A 14,734-nucleotide genomic window follows, 5' to 3' on the forward strand; every position below is an offset into this window, starting at 1 on the left:
GCCTTATTGGAAACATGCCATCCAATGGGAAGATAATTATTGGAGCAGATCTAAATGCACATGTTGGAACTGGGAAGACTGGGTATGAAACAGCCCATGGAGGCCACAGCATTGGAACCAGAAACTCCTAGAGGGAAACGGTCCTACACTGGCATTGGACTTGGGGATCACAAATACATAGATTATGAATGATTAGTTTTAAGGCAATACTTGGTGAGGGCATTGTGAGACAGCACAGACTTCTCCTTATGGACTTCAGCAAACAGAGATCTTGGAAGCATCTGAACTCCGGAGCACTGGAGGCCTAAGTGTTGGAAGCTTAAAGATGAGAATGAAAAAACCATCAACCAAGGAGAAATGTATAGACTTCCTAAATACACACAGGGATATGCGGAGGACAGCTGGTTCAAACGAAAGTCAACTTTTCTGGAAATGGTACATGAAGTCCTAGGAGTGATGGAACAAGTGCTGAATTTCCTCCCAGGTCAGATGGGCAGAGACCCTGGGGATTTTCGCTTTCCTCTGCTGCATGGGGCATGCGTAGGGTGACCAGATGTCCCGTTTTTAAAGGGACAGTCCTGTTTTTTGGGACTTTTTCTTATATAGGTACCTATTATCCCCCACCCCCTGTCCAGTTTTTTCACAGTTGCTGTCTGGTAACCCTAGGCATGTGTCACTTGCTGGTTTGAATTAGAGTAAATGGTGAATTCTCTGTAACTTGAAGTCTTTAAATCATGATTTGAGGACTTCAGTAACTCAGCCAGAGGTTAGGGGTCTATTACAGGAGTGGGTGGGTGAGGTTCTGTGACCTGCAATGTGCAGGAGGTCAGACTAAATGATCATGATGGTCCCTTCTGGCCTTAAAGTCTATGAATCTATGAGTACAGAGAAAAGAGATGGCAACTGCATGTGGTCTTTGTGGACCTGGAGAAGGCGTACAATCATGTACCAAGAGAATTAGTTTGGTTGAGTTTGCGACAGAGAGGTGTGACAGAAGGCTATGTCCATCTTATCCAGGATATGTCTGATGGAGTGAGTACTGTAGTTAAAACTAAATGGGGTTATAGAAGAGAATTTCTAGTAAATTATGCCTCCATCAGGGGTCAGCTCCGAGCCCCTTTTTGTTTGTGGTTGTCGTGGATGTGATAAGTGAGAATTTGAACCTGCTGTTTGCTGTTGACTTAGTGATATGTGCAAAAGATTGTGAGACCCTGCAAGCCAACTTTGAACACGGGCAACGTAGGCAGGCTGGGCTTAGAGTGAACATTGGTGAGACTGAAGCTATGATTCCTGAAGGATGAGGGCTCAGTATAAAGGAGTTCACAGGCAGAGGGCTTCGAATAGTGAAATGACTTAAATACCAGGATCAGTGGTTGCTGATGATGGTGTTCACTTGAGTGTTGCCTGGCATCATACTAAAACTAAATGGTGGGAGCTGACCCTAGTTCTCCGTGTCAAAAAGATGGCAATAAAGTTAAAAGGTAGATGTATAAAGCTGTAATTCGACCAATCCTAATGTACCTAATCCTAAAGTACCTTGGCCATACACAAGAAAGGAAATCAGTGTGCTATTCACCATGGAACTGAAGATGTAGAGATGGTCAAATGGTTGGACATTCCATGCTAGAAAATGAAACAAGGTTGTAAGACGCTTAATGTGAGCTGCTCCAGTTGAAGACAAATTGAGGAAGGGTGGCAACATTGGTACAGGCATATCCAGTGGAGATGTCAGTAGGATGGCTCTGCAATGACTGTGGATGGGAGACAACCAAGTGGGAGACCAAAGACTAGGTACATAGACTGGATATCAGCGGACTTCAGAGAGACCAATCGGCATGACAGCCTGGCGTACAATTGTGAGTTTTGAAAGAGGGAAGTGCCAAGAAAGAAGACAGAGTTCCTGTAATTTTAAACTCCCATAATGGTGACCTCCCATCAACCCCTTTAGGGTCCCTCCATTTCAAGGCTAGTTTAACTTTGTGGTTCTGATAAACACCCTGAGGCACATGGACCAAGCAGTCTCTGGACACTCCCTAGTGCAAGAAATGTGATTGTCCCTGGCCCTGGCCCTTGCGTTGTGCAAAAACGGGGGAAAGCTCCTTGTATGCTTTTCCGTCCCTTCTGTGGGCCTGCACAAGTGTCAGGAACCATCTGGGTCAATTCCACTCTAGGCCCTGCACCCCAGGAAGCCAGTGAAGAACTAACCCTTACAAACACTGCAGTATTCTGAGTGGTTCCAAACACTACACCCTGCCGTAGGCACTACAGTCCTGTAATGCTACCTACCTGAGCCAACAATGCAACCTACCTGGCCATGAAGCCATCAGCCCTCGGAAACTACAACTAGATAGGGAACAGCAGTGCAACTCCTCAGTGACATGGACAACTGAAAGCATCTCAAACCTTCCACCATGCTCTTCACTGCCCTCTCACAGAATGTCACGTCAAATTCAAGGTCTCGGTCCTTAACTTCAAGGTACTGATTGATCTGGGGCCAGGGTATCTAACAGATAACTATAGCTTCCGGGCAAGGCCTATCATTTACAGCTCCACCCCTCAGGCACAGTGGACCCGTCTACAGCAAGGATAAAGCTTGTCTGCCCAGTGGACCAGCGCTTTCTCAGGGTCCAGTTCAAGAAAGTGGAGTGAACTCGCACAGGAGTTAAGAACCACCTCAAACCTCACCCCCTTCTGCTCCAAGGGCAAAGTGCTCTTTCTCCAGCCTTGTCACTGCCATTCTGAACACAAAGAACAGTGTACCTATAACATTGCATTCCTACACAATTCCCCCCGGGGCAGTGAAGGGGAAAAGAATAAAGCACGTATCACAGATGCTACATCATTTAATGAACTTCTGAAAGGTGTTTGGGCCCAGATCTTCAAAGGTATTTAGGTGCCTAACTCCTAAATATCTCTGAGGAGCTGGTCCATGGACGCTATGGTAATGAGGACTAAGAACCCAAACAGAACACAGAGTAGTGGGACACTGCTGTAGAACGCTGTCTGTTATAGCTATCTATCTATCGTCACCTGTTCTAGACTCTGGGTGCCTGTCAACTAAAATAAAAACACACAGTATAACATAAATTATTGTTCATCAATAAATATCCACCCAATTCCCCCCCCCCTTTCCACCCAAAACTTCCTTCAAAGCCAGGGAGAAAAAGTGAATTCTGCACCGTCCACAGAAGCTTTACAAATGTGGGCTATTTCGGACCAAGAGGGAAAGGAACAGTGAAAGCTGAGGGCCCTTCACAGGGGATGCTTTTGCTTTATTACAGTTTTGCTAAGTGTCGATTTTAGCACCTTTGTTATGTGAAATGCTTTAAAATATTAGATTTTGAACTCTTCAAAGCAGGGGACTTGAATTTCATTTGCCTGTAAAAAGTCACGAGCAGCTACGACGCCAGACGGAGAAATAAAATAATCATTTTGCAAAACTGTGCAATCTATTATCAAGTATTACCAAACAACAGCATATTTCAAACACTAACTAGCGACTGCTTTCATGGCCACTGTGGATTAGCTCCATTTTAGAGATGGAGAGTCTGAGGCAGAGAGTTTCTCTGGCTTTCCCAAAGTCGGATGATAAATCAGTATCAGTGCTAGGATTAGGGCACAGGAGATTCTGGCAACTTGTCCTATGATCAGGCCACTAACTCATGCCCAGGGCTGGCTCCAGGCACCAGCGAAGGAAGCAGGTGCTTGGGGTGGCCAATGGAAAGAGGCGGCACGTCCGGGTCTTTGGTGGCAATTTGGCGGCAGGTCCCTCAGTCCCTCTTGGAGGGAAGGACCCGCCGCCGAAGAATGAAGCGGCGCAGTAGAGCTGCCGCCGAAGTGCCGCTGATCGCGGCTTTATCTTTTTTTTTTTCCCTCACTTCGCCGCTTGGGGCAGCAAAAACGCTGGAGCCAGCCCTGCTCATGCCTGTCTCAGCATCCAGCCTCCAGGCTTGAGCAATGAGTGCTGTGTTACCAGCACAGGGCCTGATCCAAAGCCCACTGAGATCAATGTGAGTCTGTCCTGTGGCTTCACCGGGCTTTGGTTCTGACCCATAGAGCCAAGTGGGGGCATCACAACGAGTAGACAGCGGAGATCTGAAGTGGAGGAAATATGAAAACGGAAGGGAGAGGCTCTTTGAAATGCAATTCCCTTGGGAATACCCTGCCCTCCCTTTCCATTCTACCGGGGGCAACCTGGGCATATTTCCCAAGTGGCTGGATTTCTGGTAGCCCAGTTTGCAGGCCACCCTTAAAACCAACACAAAATAAGCATTGTCAATGCCAAGAAAAGATGCCCTACCAGAGAGCGGACACATAAGAACATAAGAAAGGCCGTACCGGGTCAGACCAAAGGTCCATCTAGCCCAGTATCTGTCTACCGACAGTGGCCAATGCCAGGTGCCCCAGAGGGAGTGAACCAAACAGGCAATGATCAAGTGATCTCTCTCCTGCCATCCATCTCCATCCTCTGCCAAACAGAGGCTAGGGACACCATTCTTACCCATCCTGGCTAATAGCCATTTATGGACTTAGCCACCATGAATTTATCCAGTCCCCTTTTAAACATTGTTATAGTCCTAGCCTTCACAACCTCCTCAGGTAAGGAGTTCCACAAGTTGACTGTGCGCTGCGTGAAGAAGAACTTCCTTTTATTTGTTTTAAACCTGCTGCCTATTAATTTCATTTGGTGACCCCTAGTTCTTGTATTATGGGAATAAGTAAATAACTTTTCCTTATCCACTTTCTCAACATCACTCATGATTTTATATACCTCTTGGCATTCAATCACCCCCCACTCTGATTATTGTTTCTAAGCGTGTGTGTGTGTGTGTGTGTGTGTAAAGCCCCCAAGGACAGGGAAAAAAAATCAACTGCATGAGGGAAGAGTCACGAGGTTATTGCAGGACGTGTTCCCATTCATCACAGTCATTCTTTCCTCCCTTTGGAAGCCAATGATTTTCCATTGGACACATTTCACACAGCGGTGTTGTTAATCCCAATACACATTGCGCTGGTGGAAACTGCTCACTATGCAGTATTTCCCGTAGTCTGCAGTGATTCATTTCCCCACCCCCAACACGATTACTTCTGTTTTAATAACAGGGGAAACTGAGGCACACACGGAGCGGTGAAATGACTCGTGCAAAGTCACATACCATTTCAGCAGCTTTTTCATTTTTTTTTTAAAATACATTTTTTTTATTAAATTAAAAAATAAGCATGAAATCAGTGTTTAGCTCCCAGCCCTTTGTTCAGTTTAACAATAAGCAGAGACAGAAACTAGCCGGGTACATTGTGTTCTGCCTCCAATGAGTTACCCCAGCTATTTCAAAATCATTCTCAGCAGTTCACAATAAACAAGAAGAAACCAAAACAGCCCCTCCTGCATAAGCCTTGAATTGTCATGTGGAACACACCTGAAGCTAACAAGGTTCAGAGAGCATTACAGTGAGGTTAGTCAATAGCCTCTGGTGTGTCCTCCGGTGTTTGATCATATCTGGTGGGAGAAAGAGAACGGAAAGTTTCTCTTGTGGAGAACATTTGTGCTGTCAAGAAGTGGCCTCAGAATCCTGCTCCACTCCCCAGCGGAGATTTCCACTTTGCATGGAATGACTTTCAAACTCAAACTTTTCCTTCCCCCGTGGGGTGTCCCAGCTGCATGGTCTTTCAAACATTCATGGCAAGAAGTGCTAGAGTTTACAAGGGACAATGGATATAGATCCTACACACTGAAGACTTCTTCAAAATCATGTGTCTGGCCATACTCTGGCCCTTGTTGTGTACCTGTATTGCCAACCCGAAAGGCCCATTTGGTGGCTTGTCCCACAAACGGTTTTGAAGGGTTCTTATATACTGCCCTTTACAGATAAATGGTCCTCTGTGAACTACCCCATATAGCCTCTTTTGAATCTTTCCCAGATGAAGGACAGCCCAGTGATTAGGTGGGACTTAGGAGACCTAGGTTCAATTCCCTGCTCTGCCACAGACTTCCTGTGTGACCTTGGGTAAGTCACTTAGCCTCTCTATGCCTCAGGTCCCCATCTGTAATATATAATACTTAGCTCTTGTATAGCGCCCTCCAGCAGTACATCTAAAAGCACTTTACAAAGGACAGTTGTGTCATTACCCTCATTTTATAGAAATGGAAATGGAGAAAGGAAGGGATTTGACCAAGGTCACCCTGCAGGCCAGTAGCAGAGCCAGGGACAGAGCTCAGATCTCTTAAGTTCCAGTGCAAGGCTTGATCCACACTAGGTATAATACCCTTCCCTTCCTTCACAGGGGTGTTGAGAGGACACATGCATTAATAATTGTGAGGTGCTCGGATGTGACATTAATGGCAGTCACACAGGTACCCTACATAGACAAGTCCTCAGTACTCCTTTTTTGGGAGCAGCTGTCTACAAGTAATCAGCTAACTAACCTTGACCAGGATGCCAGGCAATCTGGAGAAAGATGATGTTATTTATTTAGAGGTTAAAAAACAACAACAAACTTTCCAAAGATTCAGCCACCATCAAATCGAGCAAATTGTTATGCTGTGTAACTAGACGGCCATACCCTCGTCCTCCACCCAAAGGCCTGTCTTTTCATTGTCTCACTCAATGGTTGTTTCAGATTAGAGAGCAAACTCTTTGGGGACAGGGCACCAGGTCTTTTTATATGGCTGCGGTGCGCCTAATTCTGTGATTCTGTCTGGGATTTCTGGGTGCTGTGGTAATAGAAATAACAGTGCGTTAATTATTATTGATACTATAGTATCATTAATTAGATGGTAAGCTCTTTGAGACAGAGGTGGTCTTTTTATTATATGTTTGGACTGTGACTACTGCAAGAGAGTCCTGATCCATGACTAGGGCCATGGCAGTACAATGATTATTTATTATTGTTGTTATTAATAATGCATAGATATGTTCTGGAGTTTGTGTAGGTTCCTACCAATCGAAAAATGATGAGGAATTGCACTCATGTAACATTTAATCTTCAACGCACTTTAGAAAGATTGACTGATTGACAAACACTAAGGAATTAAAATGTGCATCACCCCTGTGAACTAGATAACTGCTTTCCTAGAGACGGCTTATAGAAGACTGCTGGAACAGGATGTCAAAGATGAGATGAAAATTCAGAAGTTCATGGATCCTCTCTTGTTCTCTAACCATGATTTTCCCCAAAAACACTTTTAAAAAAGAGAAAAATAATTGAAATGCTCGCCAGGACTTAGCAGGTGTGTACCCAAAACTGCAAGCATTTTCCTGTGTAGCAATTTTATATGCAGCATCTTCCAACGCTCACATAAAGGACAGTGACTTGATCCAGTTCTCCAGCTGATGCCAGCCAGCTGTAAGTTATCATGAAGGCTGGAGGGAACATATCTGCATACTCAGTGTGTCTCTTGCTTGCTCCACCTCTGTAATATCACAGACTCAAGAAGTTTGCCAGTATTCTTAAAAAAAAATCAAACAATTCCCCCACGTCTCCCCTTCAAAAAAACAAACAACCAAAAAATCTCTCCTTGGAATTTAATGAAGACCCTCTTCTTTCCCAGTGAATAGGGTACAAATATTTTGGAAAAGAGCAGCAATTCCTAAAAAGAGGGTGTGACAATACTGGCCAGCCGGCTGGACTGAGGCTCAGTAGATTGGATATCTCTACCACTGGCTTGCTAGGACACTTTAGGCAAGTCACTTCCTCTCTCTGTGACTCAGTTTTCCCATTTGTAAAATTGCAACAATGACACTGATGCCCTTTGCAAAACCCTTTGAGAGCTACTGAAAAAAAGAATTAGGTATAATAATAATAATGTCAATCTTTTATGCAGCAGGAGAGACTTCTTTCCATTCTTTTGCTCCTTCTTTCTCTCTTCCTCTGTCTCGTCTCTCCTTCCTGTCTTCACCTCACCTTCAGTTTCCTCCTTTTCCTTTTGCTCTCTAGTTTTCCCATTTCCCTCCTTATTTTACAAGCAGCTGCAGAGAGGAGGTGAATGGAATCAGACCACCCTTCTGTTTGCTCTGCAATTGCGAGGCCACTAACAAAATCTCTCCCTCCCTCTGGTGTCTCAGAAGCAGCTCTGCAGATAGAAAATTATTATAAGGCGATGAAAACTGCACTGGCTTGTCCATCTGTGCAGCACCACCCTCTGTTGGTTGGAATGTCACCTCTGCTCAAGGGTCTTCCATTGCTTTCCAGCCTCCACCGCTAACAGATTCAGCAAGTTGTATCTAGCACCCACAGGGTTTTGTCCAGCACAAATGTTGGGGGCTGGTTAGTGCATATCATCAACTATTCAGGAGTGAAATCTGCATATGGATCTCATCTCACCAAAGCATATACAGAAAGAATATTGAGTTGGAATAGAGGGTGGTATTACCACTGTATATGGCAGTATGGCATTACTGGAATACCATGTCCCGTTCTGGTGTCCATGCTTTAAAAAGGCTGTTGACAAACCGGAAAGGATTCAGAAAGAGCTACCAGAATGAGTCAAGGTCTGAAAAACCCACCTTACCTAGAGAGACAAACAAAACAATCTATTTGGCTTAAAGAGAAGGTTAAGAGAGAACTTGATTATAGTCTGTATCTACATGAGGAGAAGATTTCTGATAGTAGAAGGCCCTTTAATGTAGCAGTCAAAGACATAACAAGATTCAGCAGCTACATGCTGAAGCTAAACCAATTCAGACAAAAAATAAGTCCCCCCCTCCCTTTTTTTTTTTTTTTTACAGTGAGGATAATTAACCTTTGGAGCAACTAATGTAGAGCTGTAGTGGATTCTCCATTACACAAAGTCTTTGAAGCAAGACTAAATGTCTTCCCACAACATATACTCCAGTCCTCCCAGAAGTTATAGGCTGGATGCAGGAATTGCCTGGTGAAATTGTCTGCCTTGTGTTAGGCAGGTGGTCAGACTAGATGATCAGTGGTCCCTTCTTCTGATCAGGCCATGAAGTTATGCTTATATGAATCCATGATAACATGGAATGCATGGGAAATCTCAATGCTGAAATAAGGGTGAGGGGAAAGAGGTGAAGAAATTGCAGGCCAAAATTCAGAGCAAACCTCTCTTGAGGTTCTAAAACGTTCGGTTAACTTTTTTAAAACAACAGGCCAGATCCCCAGCTGGTGCATATCAGCGAAGGAGCTGGCCCACTGTTTTCCATTTGTTTTGAAGGTCTCCACACTGCTTAGTTCCATCTGGGAATGGAAGTGGAGTTAGCAAATACCATGAAGCTGTTTTCTCAGTACATTGGCAAGTACTCTTAATGAATTCATCTGCACTGAAACTCCATGTAAACCACAGTGCTTGTAATAGTGAGCCTTTACTGACAGCAAGGGATTTCTGGGAGCAGAGGAAGGAATGTCACTATATTTTAGGTGCGGCTGGAAGCCGGCACTACTATAATTATGAGAAAGGATGGCCTGCTCCTGCACCCACTGAAATCAATGGGAGTTTTACCATTGACTTCCTGGGGAACAGGAACATACTCCGAATGAAGACGTTCTAAGGGCCCTAATTTGCTCCTATTGAAGTCAATGGCGAAACTTCCATGGATTTCAACGAAAGCAGAAGCAGAGTCTAATTTTGCAGAATCAAGGGCCCAATCCAATCCAATGCCCACTGGAGTCAATGACAGTCTTTCTACTGATGGGGCTGCAGGCTTTCATAAACTTTGGGGGATGTCTGATTCTGTGTTTTCTCCTGATCCAAACAGGCATCCTATTCTTTTCTGTTCTCTATAGATTCTTATGCCATCCCTGTCACCACTGTCTCTGACTGCTTTCCAGTCGTACATTAAACAATGTGACTTCTGTTGCACATGGTTTGTTCTATCTTATCTTCTCCCCAGAGATAGAATTGTGCGTGCAGTGGAGTGTCTTGTTTTGGAAGGGTTTTCTTTTTTGTTCTTTTAAGGTGTTTCCCTCCCCCCCCCCCCGAATATGTATGTACACACTGCTTTGTGTTTATGTCAGAGAAGGCCTTGAAGTTGAAGTGGAAGGGAGTGAGGTTTGAGGTGGTTCTTAGTTCCTGGGGGAATTGTGACGGAGTGGAAGTTTTCCGTAATATTTTTATGACTATTGTGCATGCCTCAGTTTCCCCTATGTGGTGCATGGTTAATTAGGTTGTGGGAAAAGGTTGTTTACTCTTTGCAGCGACCCAGAGATCCAGGTGTGACTGCCACCAAGCTGCCTTGGGCCTGGGCCTTTATGTCCATGGAGAGTCTAAGAAGACAATGGACACTCCAATTACCCAGACATTTGGCACCTAGCAATGAATGACCATGGCTGGCCCAGCCTCCACAGGAAGCCAGCTGGGTGTGGCCAGCTGGAGAACAAAGGGCTAAGGAGAAGGGCCAGGTGATAAGGACAAAGGACTGAGGAGGGGCCAGGTGGGGTCGTTAAATGTGGGCTGCTGGAAGCAGGACAGGAGATGTTTGTGGCCTGGGACTAAAGAGGAGTCAGAGGGCTCTGGGACTGATGAAGAGGGACGATGCTGTAACTTTCTGTAACCAAGGACTTTCTACGCTGTATTGCAGACATCTAATGAACCCTTCTGCTTTCACAGCGCTGGCTGAGAGTCACTGCCGATTAAGAAGCTGGGGAGTCCATTGCTCCCTTTGGGTGTACAAGTCTCTCTCAGGTGGACTCGCTGAAGAGAGCTCATGGTGTGAAGCGAGGGTGCTGAAGGCTCCGAGGTTTGGTCTAAGGAAGCGGTGAAGCCATGTGGCTTACCCTAGTGAGAATGTGACCTTAAAGTGGATGTGGCACCCTGAAGGATTCCTCCCAGGGACTGTTCCAGAGATGTTGAAGAGCACCGGACCTGGAGATCCAGGACAAGGATTTATTCCAGTCTCAGACCAACCCTAAGAAAGCTCTGTCTCCTGCCCAGATGAGTTTTACCCTTCCAGTAGAAAGTTCCTTTGTGCCTGAGGAGCAGAGCTGTCAGCCACAGTCTTCATCCTGGGGCTTTAGGCCACAGATACCCAAGGCTCAGGCCACTCAGCCCTTTGAAGATAAGGACCCAGACCTTGACCTTGATTTGCTGTTCTGTGAGGAGTGGAGGACAGGACTTCTGCGCCTTCTGTTGCTGAGAAGATGTGTTGCAGCCTTCTGTACTAGTTGGAGTTTCCTAAAGGCTGGTGGCTTCAGGCCGAGGAATATTGCACTGTTGTAATCCAGATGGGAGGTGACAAAGAAGTGTATAACTGAGAGATGGTCCTCATCCGCCAGGGTGGGTTTGAGTTTCCTGGCCAACCAGAGATGGTAGAAAGTGTTACTTGTGGATACTACTTACAGGTTATTGTCAGTGACGAATCCAGGCGCACCCCTAAACTATCGACTGAGCTGACCAACTTGTGGAAGACAATATGACCTGTTTGAAGTTCACCCACCAATGTGTATTTGCAGTTGGAATCGAAAGTGAAAAGGGAAGCCCTTGTGAAAGAGAGAAATGCCTGCAAGCTGCATGGAGGCTCAAACTAAATGTACACCCCAAATAAAAAAGACAGTGAGAGGAGAAAAAAAAAAGCCATGAGGGCTAAACAGCAGAGTAAAAGAGGCAACTGGCGGCAAAAAGGCCTCCTTTAAACATTGGGAGTTAAATCCTACTGAAGAAAATAGAATGGAGCACAAACTCTGGCAAGTCAAGCATAAAAGTATAATTAGGCAGGCTAAGAAAGAATGTGAAGAGCAACTAGCAAAAGACACACAAACTAACAGCGTTTTTTTAAAGTATATCAGAAGCAGAAAGGCTGCTAACTAATCAGTGGGGCCAGTGGGTGAACGAGACTGTAAAGAGCACTCAGGGAAGACAAGGCCATTGTGGAGAAGTTAAATGAATTCTTTTCATTCATCTTCACTCCAGAGGATGTGAGGGAAATTCCCACACCTGAGCCATTTATTTTTATGTGACAAATCTGAGGAACTGAGGGGTCACTAGAGGAGGTTTTGGAACAAACTGATAAATTAAACGGTAATAAGTCACCAGGACCAGATGGTATTCACCCAAGAGTTCTGAAGGACAGCTAATGTAATGCTGATTTTTTTAAAAAAATCATGCCTCATCAATCTATTAGAGTTCTTGGAGGGTTTCAATAAACGTGGACAAGGGATATAGTGAACTTGGACTTTCAGAAAGCCTTTGATAAGGTCCCTCACCAAAGGCTCGTAAGCAGACATGGGATAAGAAGGAAGGTCATCTAATGGATTAGTAACTGGTTAAAAGATAGGAAACAAAGTATAGGAAATTAGAATAAATGGTCAGTTTTCACAACAGAGAGAGATATATAGTGTGATAACCTAAGGATCTGTACTGGGACCTGTGCTTGTCACCATATTCATAAATTATCTAGAAAAGGGGGTGAACAGTGAGGTGTCAAAATTTGCTGGTGATACTAAATTACTCAAGACAGTTCAATCCAGAGCTGACCATGAAGAGTTACAAAAGGATATCACAAAAGTGGGTAACTGGGCAACAAAATGGTAGATGAAATTTGTTGTTGACAAGTGCAAAGTAACGCACATTGGAAAAAATAATCCCAACTATACATACAAAATGATGGGCTCTAGATTAGCTGTTACTATTTAAGAAAGACATCTTGGAGTCAACGTAATTAGTTCTCTGAAAACATCTCTCAATGTGCAGTGCCGGTCAAAGAAGCTAACAGAATTTTAGGGAACCATTAGGAGAGGGACAGATAAGAAGACAGAAAATATCATAATGCCACTATATGCCATGGTACACCCACACCTTGAATACTGTGGGCAGTTCTGGTTGCTCCATCTCAAAAAATATATGTTAGGATTGGAAAAAGGACAGAAAAGACCAACACAAATGATTAAGGGTCTGGAACAGCTTCCAAATGAGGAGCAATTAAAAAGTCCAGGACTGTTCAGTTTAGAAAAGAGACAACTAAGGGGGATATGATAGAGGCCTATAAAATTATGACTGGTGGAGAGAAAGTGAATAGGAAACTGTTATTTCACATAACACAAGAACCCAGGGGTCACCCAATGAAATTAATAGGCAGCAGGTTTAAAATAAACAGAAGGACGTACTTCTTCACACAACGCACAGTCAACCTGTGGAACTTGTTGCCAGGGGATGGTGTGAAGGCCAAAACTATAACTGGGTTCAAAAAAGAATGAGAGATAAGTTCATGGAGGACAGGTGCATCAATGGCTATTAGCCAAGATGGTCAGGGACGTAACCCCATGCTCTGGGAGTCCCTCAGCCTCTCACTGCCAGAAGCTGGGAGTGGACAACAGGGGATGGATCACTCAATAATTGCCCTGCTCTGTACATCCCCTCTGCAACATCTGGCACCGGCCACAGTCAGAAGACAGCACACTGGGCTAGATGGACCTTGCTCTGACCGAGTATGCAGAGCCGGCACCAGTGTAGCAAGCAGGTGCCTGGGGCGGCCAATGAAGTGGGGGCAGCACGTCCGGCCGTTTTGCAGCAATTTGGCGGCGGGGCTGTCACTCCCTCTCCGAGCAAAGGACCTGCTGCCGAATTGCTGCCAATCGCAATTGCAGCTTTTTTTTTTTTTTTTTTTGGTGTGCTTGGGGCGGCAAAAACGCTAGAGCCGGCCCTGCGAGTATGGTCATTCTTATGTTCTTATGTAAAGAGAATTGAAAAGATTAAAATTCATTAGGCTAAATCAGTCATTTTGTAAAATGCAAGAGACCAGAAGACTGGAGTATTTTCTAAACTTCTTGCTTTACTATTTATGATTATTGCAATTCTTTGTTTGGAACAAATCTTCTGCAAAAGAAAAAAAAATCTGCAATCAAAAACAAGGGTCCCAAAAGAGGAAACGTGGCTTCATATCAGCTGATAATCTGTCTAGCCCAGAAGACTGGCAATGACGAATCTGACCAAGTCAGAGACACGGACATAGCAGTACAGGGATATAATGCAAATAGTAGCCAAGTTAGCAAGGAGGAATAAAAACTGGTCTTTTGTTTCAGACAAAGAGAAGGCTTTGGGACTGGATAGCTCAGTGAGTAAGTTGGCAAAGCTCCATTGATTTCAGAGGAGTTTCACCTATTTACACCAGGTGAGAATCTGGCCTTTGGTTTTCACGCTTGGCAGCCTAAGTGTGAAAGTGTTGGCCTAAGTGACTTGCTGCCATTTGAACACTGCTTCCTTCACCCATAAGCAAAGTAAATGACTTTGGGGTGCCATCAGCTACCCTTTGCCCATCCTCTCTGTGTTGACCTTCTCTAGCCTGACCTGGGCTAACCCATCACTACAGAAATAGCTATTTAGACATTTGTTTCAAATAAAGAGTCTGTTTTTTAAAAACACATATTTTGGCTATCGCAGGAAAGTCACAACCGGTGCAGTTTGTTTTCACCCAGTAGCTAAAGACATAACACAAGAGACAGGCAAGGTCAGGTTTGATAGGGCCAGTTCCTCCACTGGTGTAAACCTACGTGGCTCCATTGATGTCAATGGAGCTAAACTGCTCTAGCTGTTAGGAACAGAGAATTGATCAGTGCCTGCACTTCAGCAAGTGTAGCTAAAGATACATTTTCACAGTGGGCCAGATCCTCAGCTCCGGAGGTATGCTGATTGACACCATGTAACCTTTCCAGCTCCATGTCTGTAGCTCGCGTGTGCTCTCCTGATTTAATATGAGCCATTTTTTCAGGGGGTGGAATCCTTTTAGCTTCCATAGATACGCCAATTTTACAATTTTACATTTCCACCACTTGCATCTGAAGAAGT

The sequence above is a fragment of the Mauremys mutica genome, chromosome 1 (assembly GCF_020497125.1).
Source record: "Mauremys mutica isolate MM-2020 ecotype Southern chromosome 1, ASM2049712v1, whole genome shotgun sequence".
Classification (NCBI taxonomy): Eukaryota; Metazoa; Chordata; order Testudines; family Geoemydidae; genus Mauremys; species Mauremys mutica.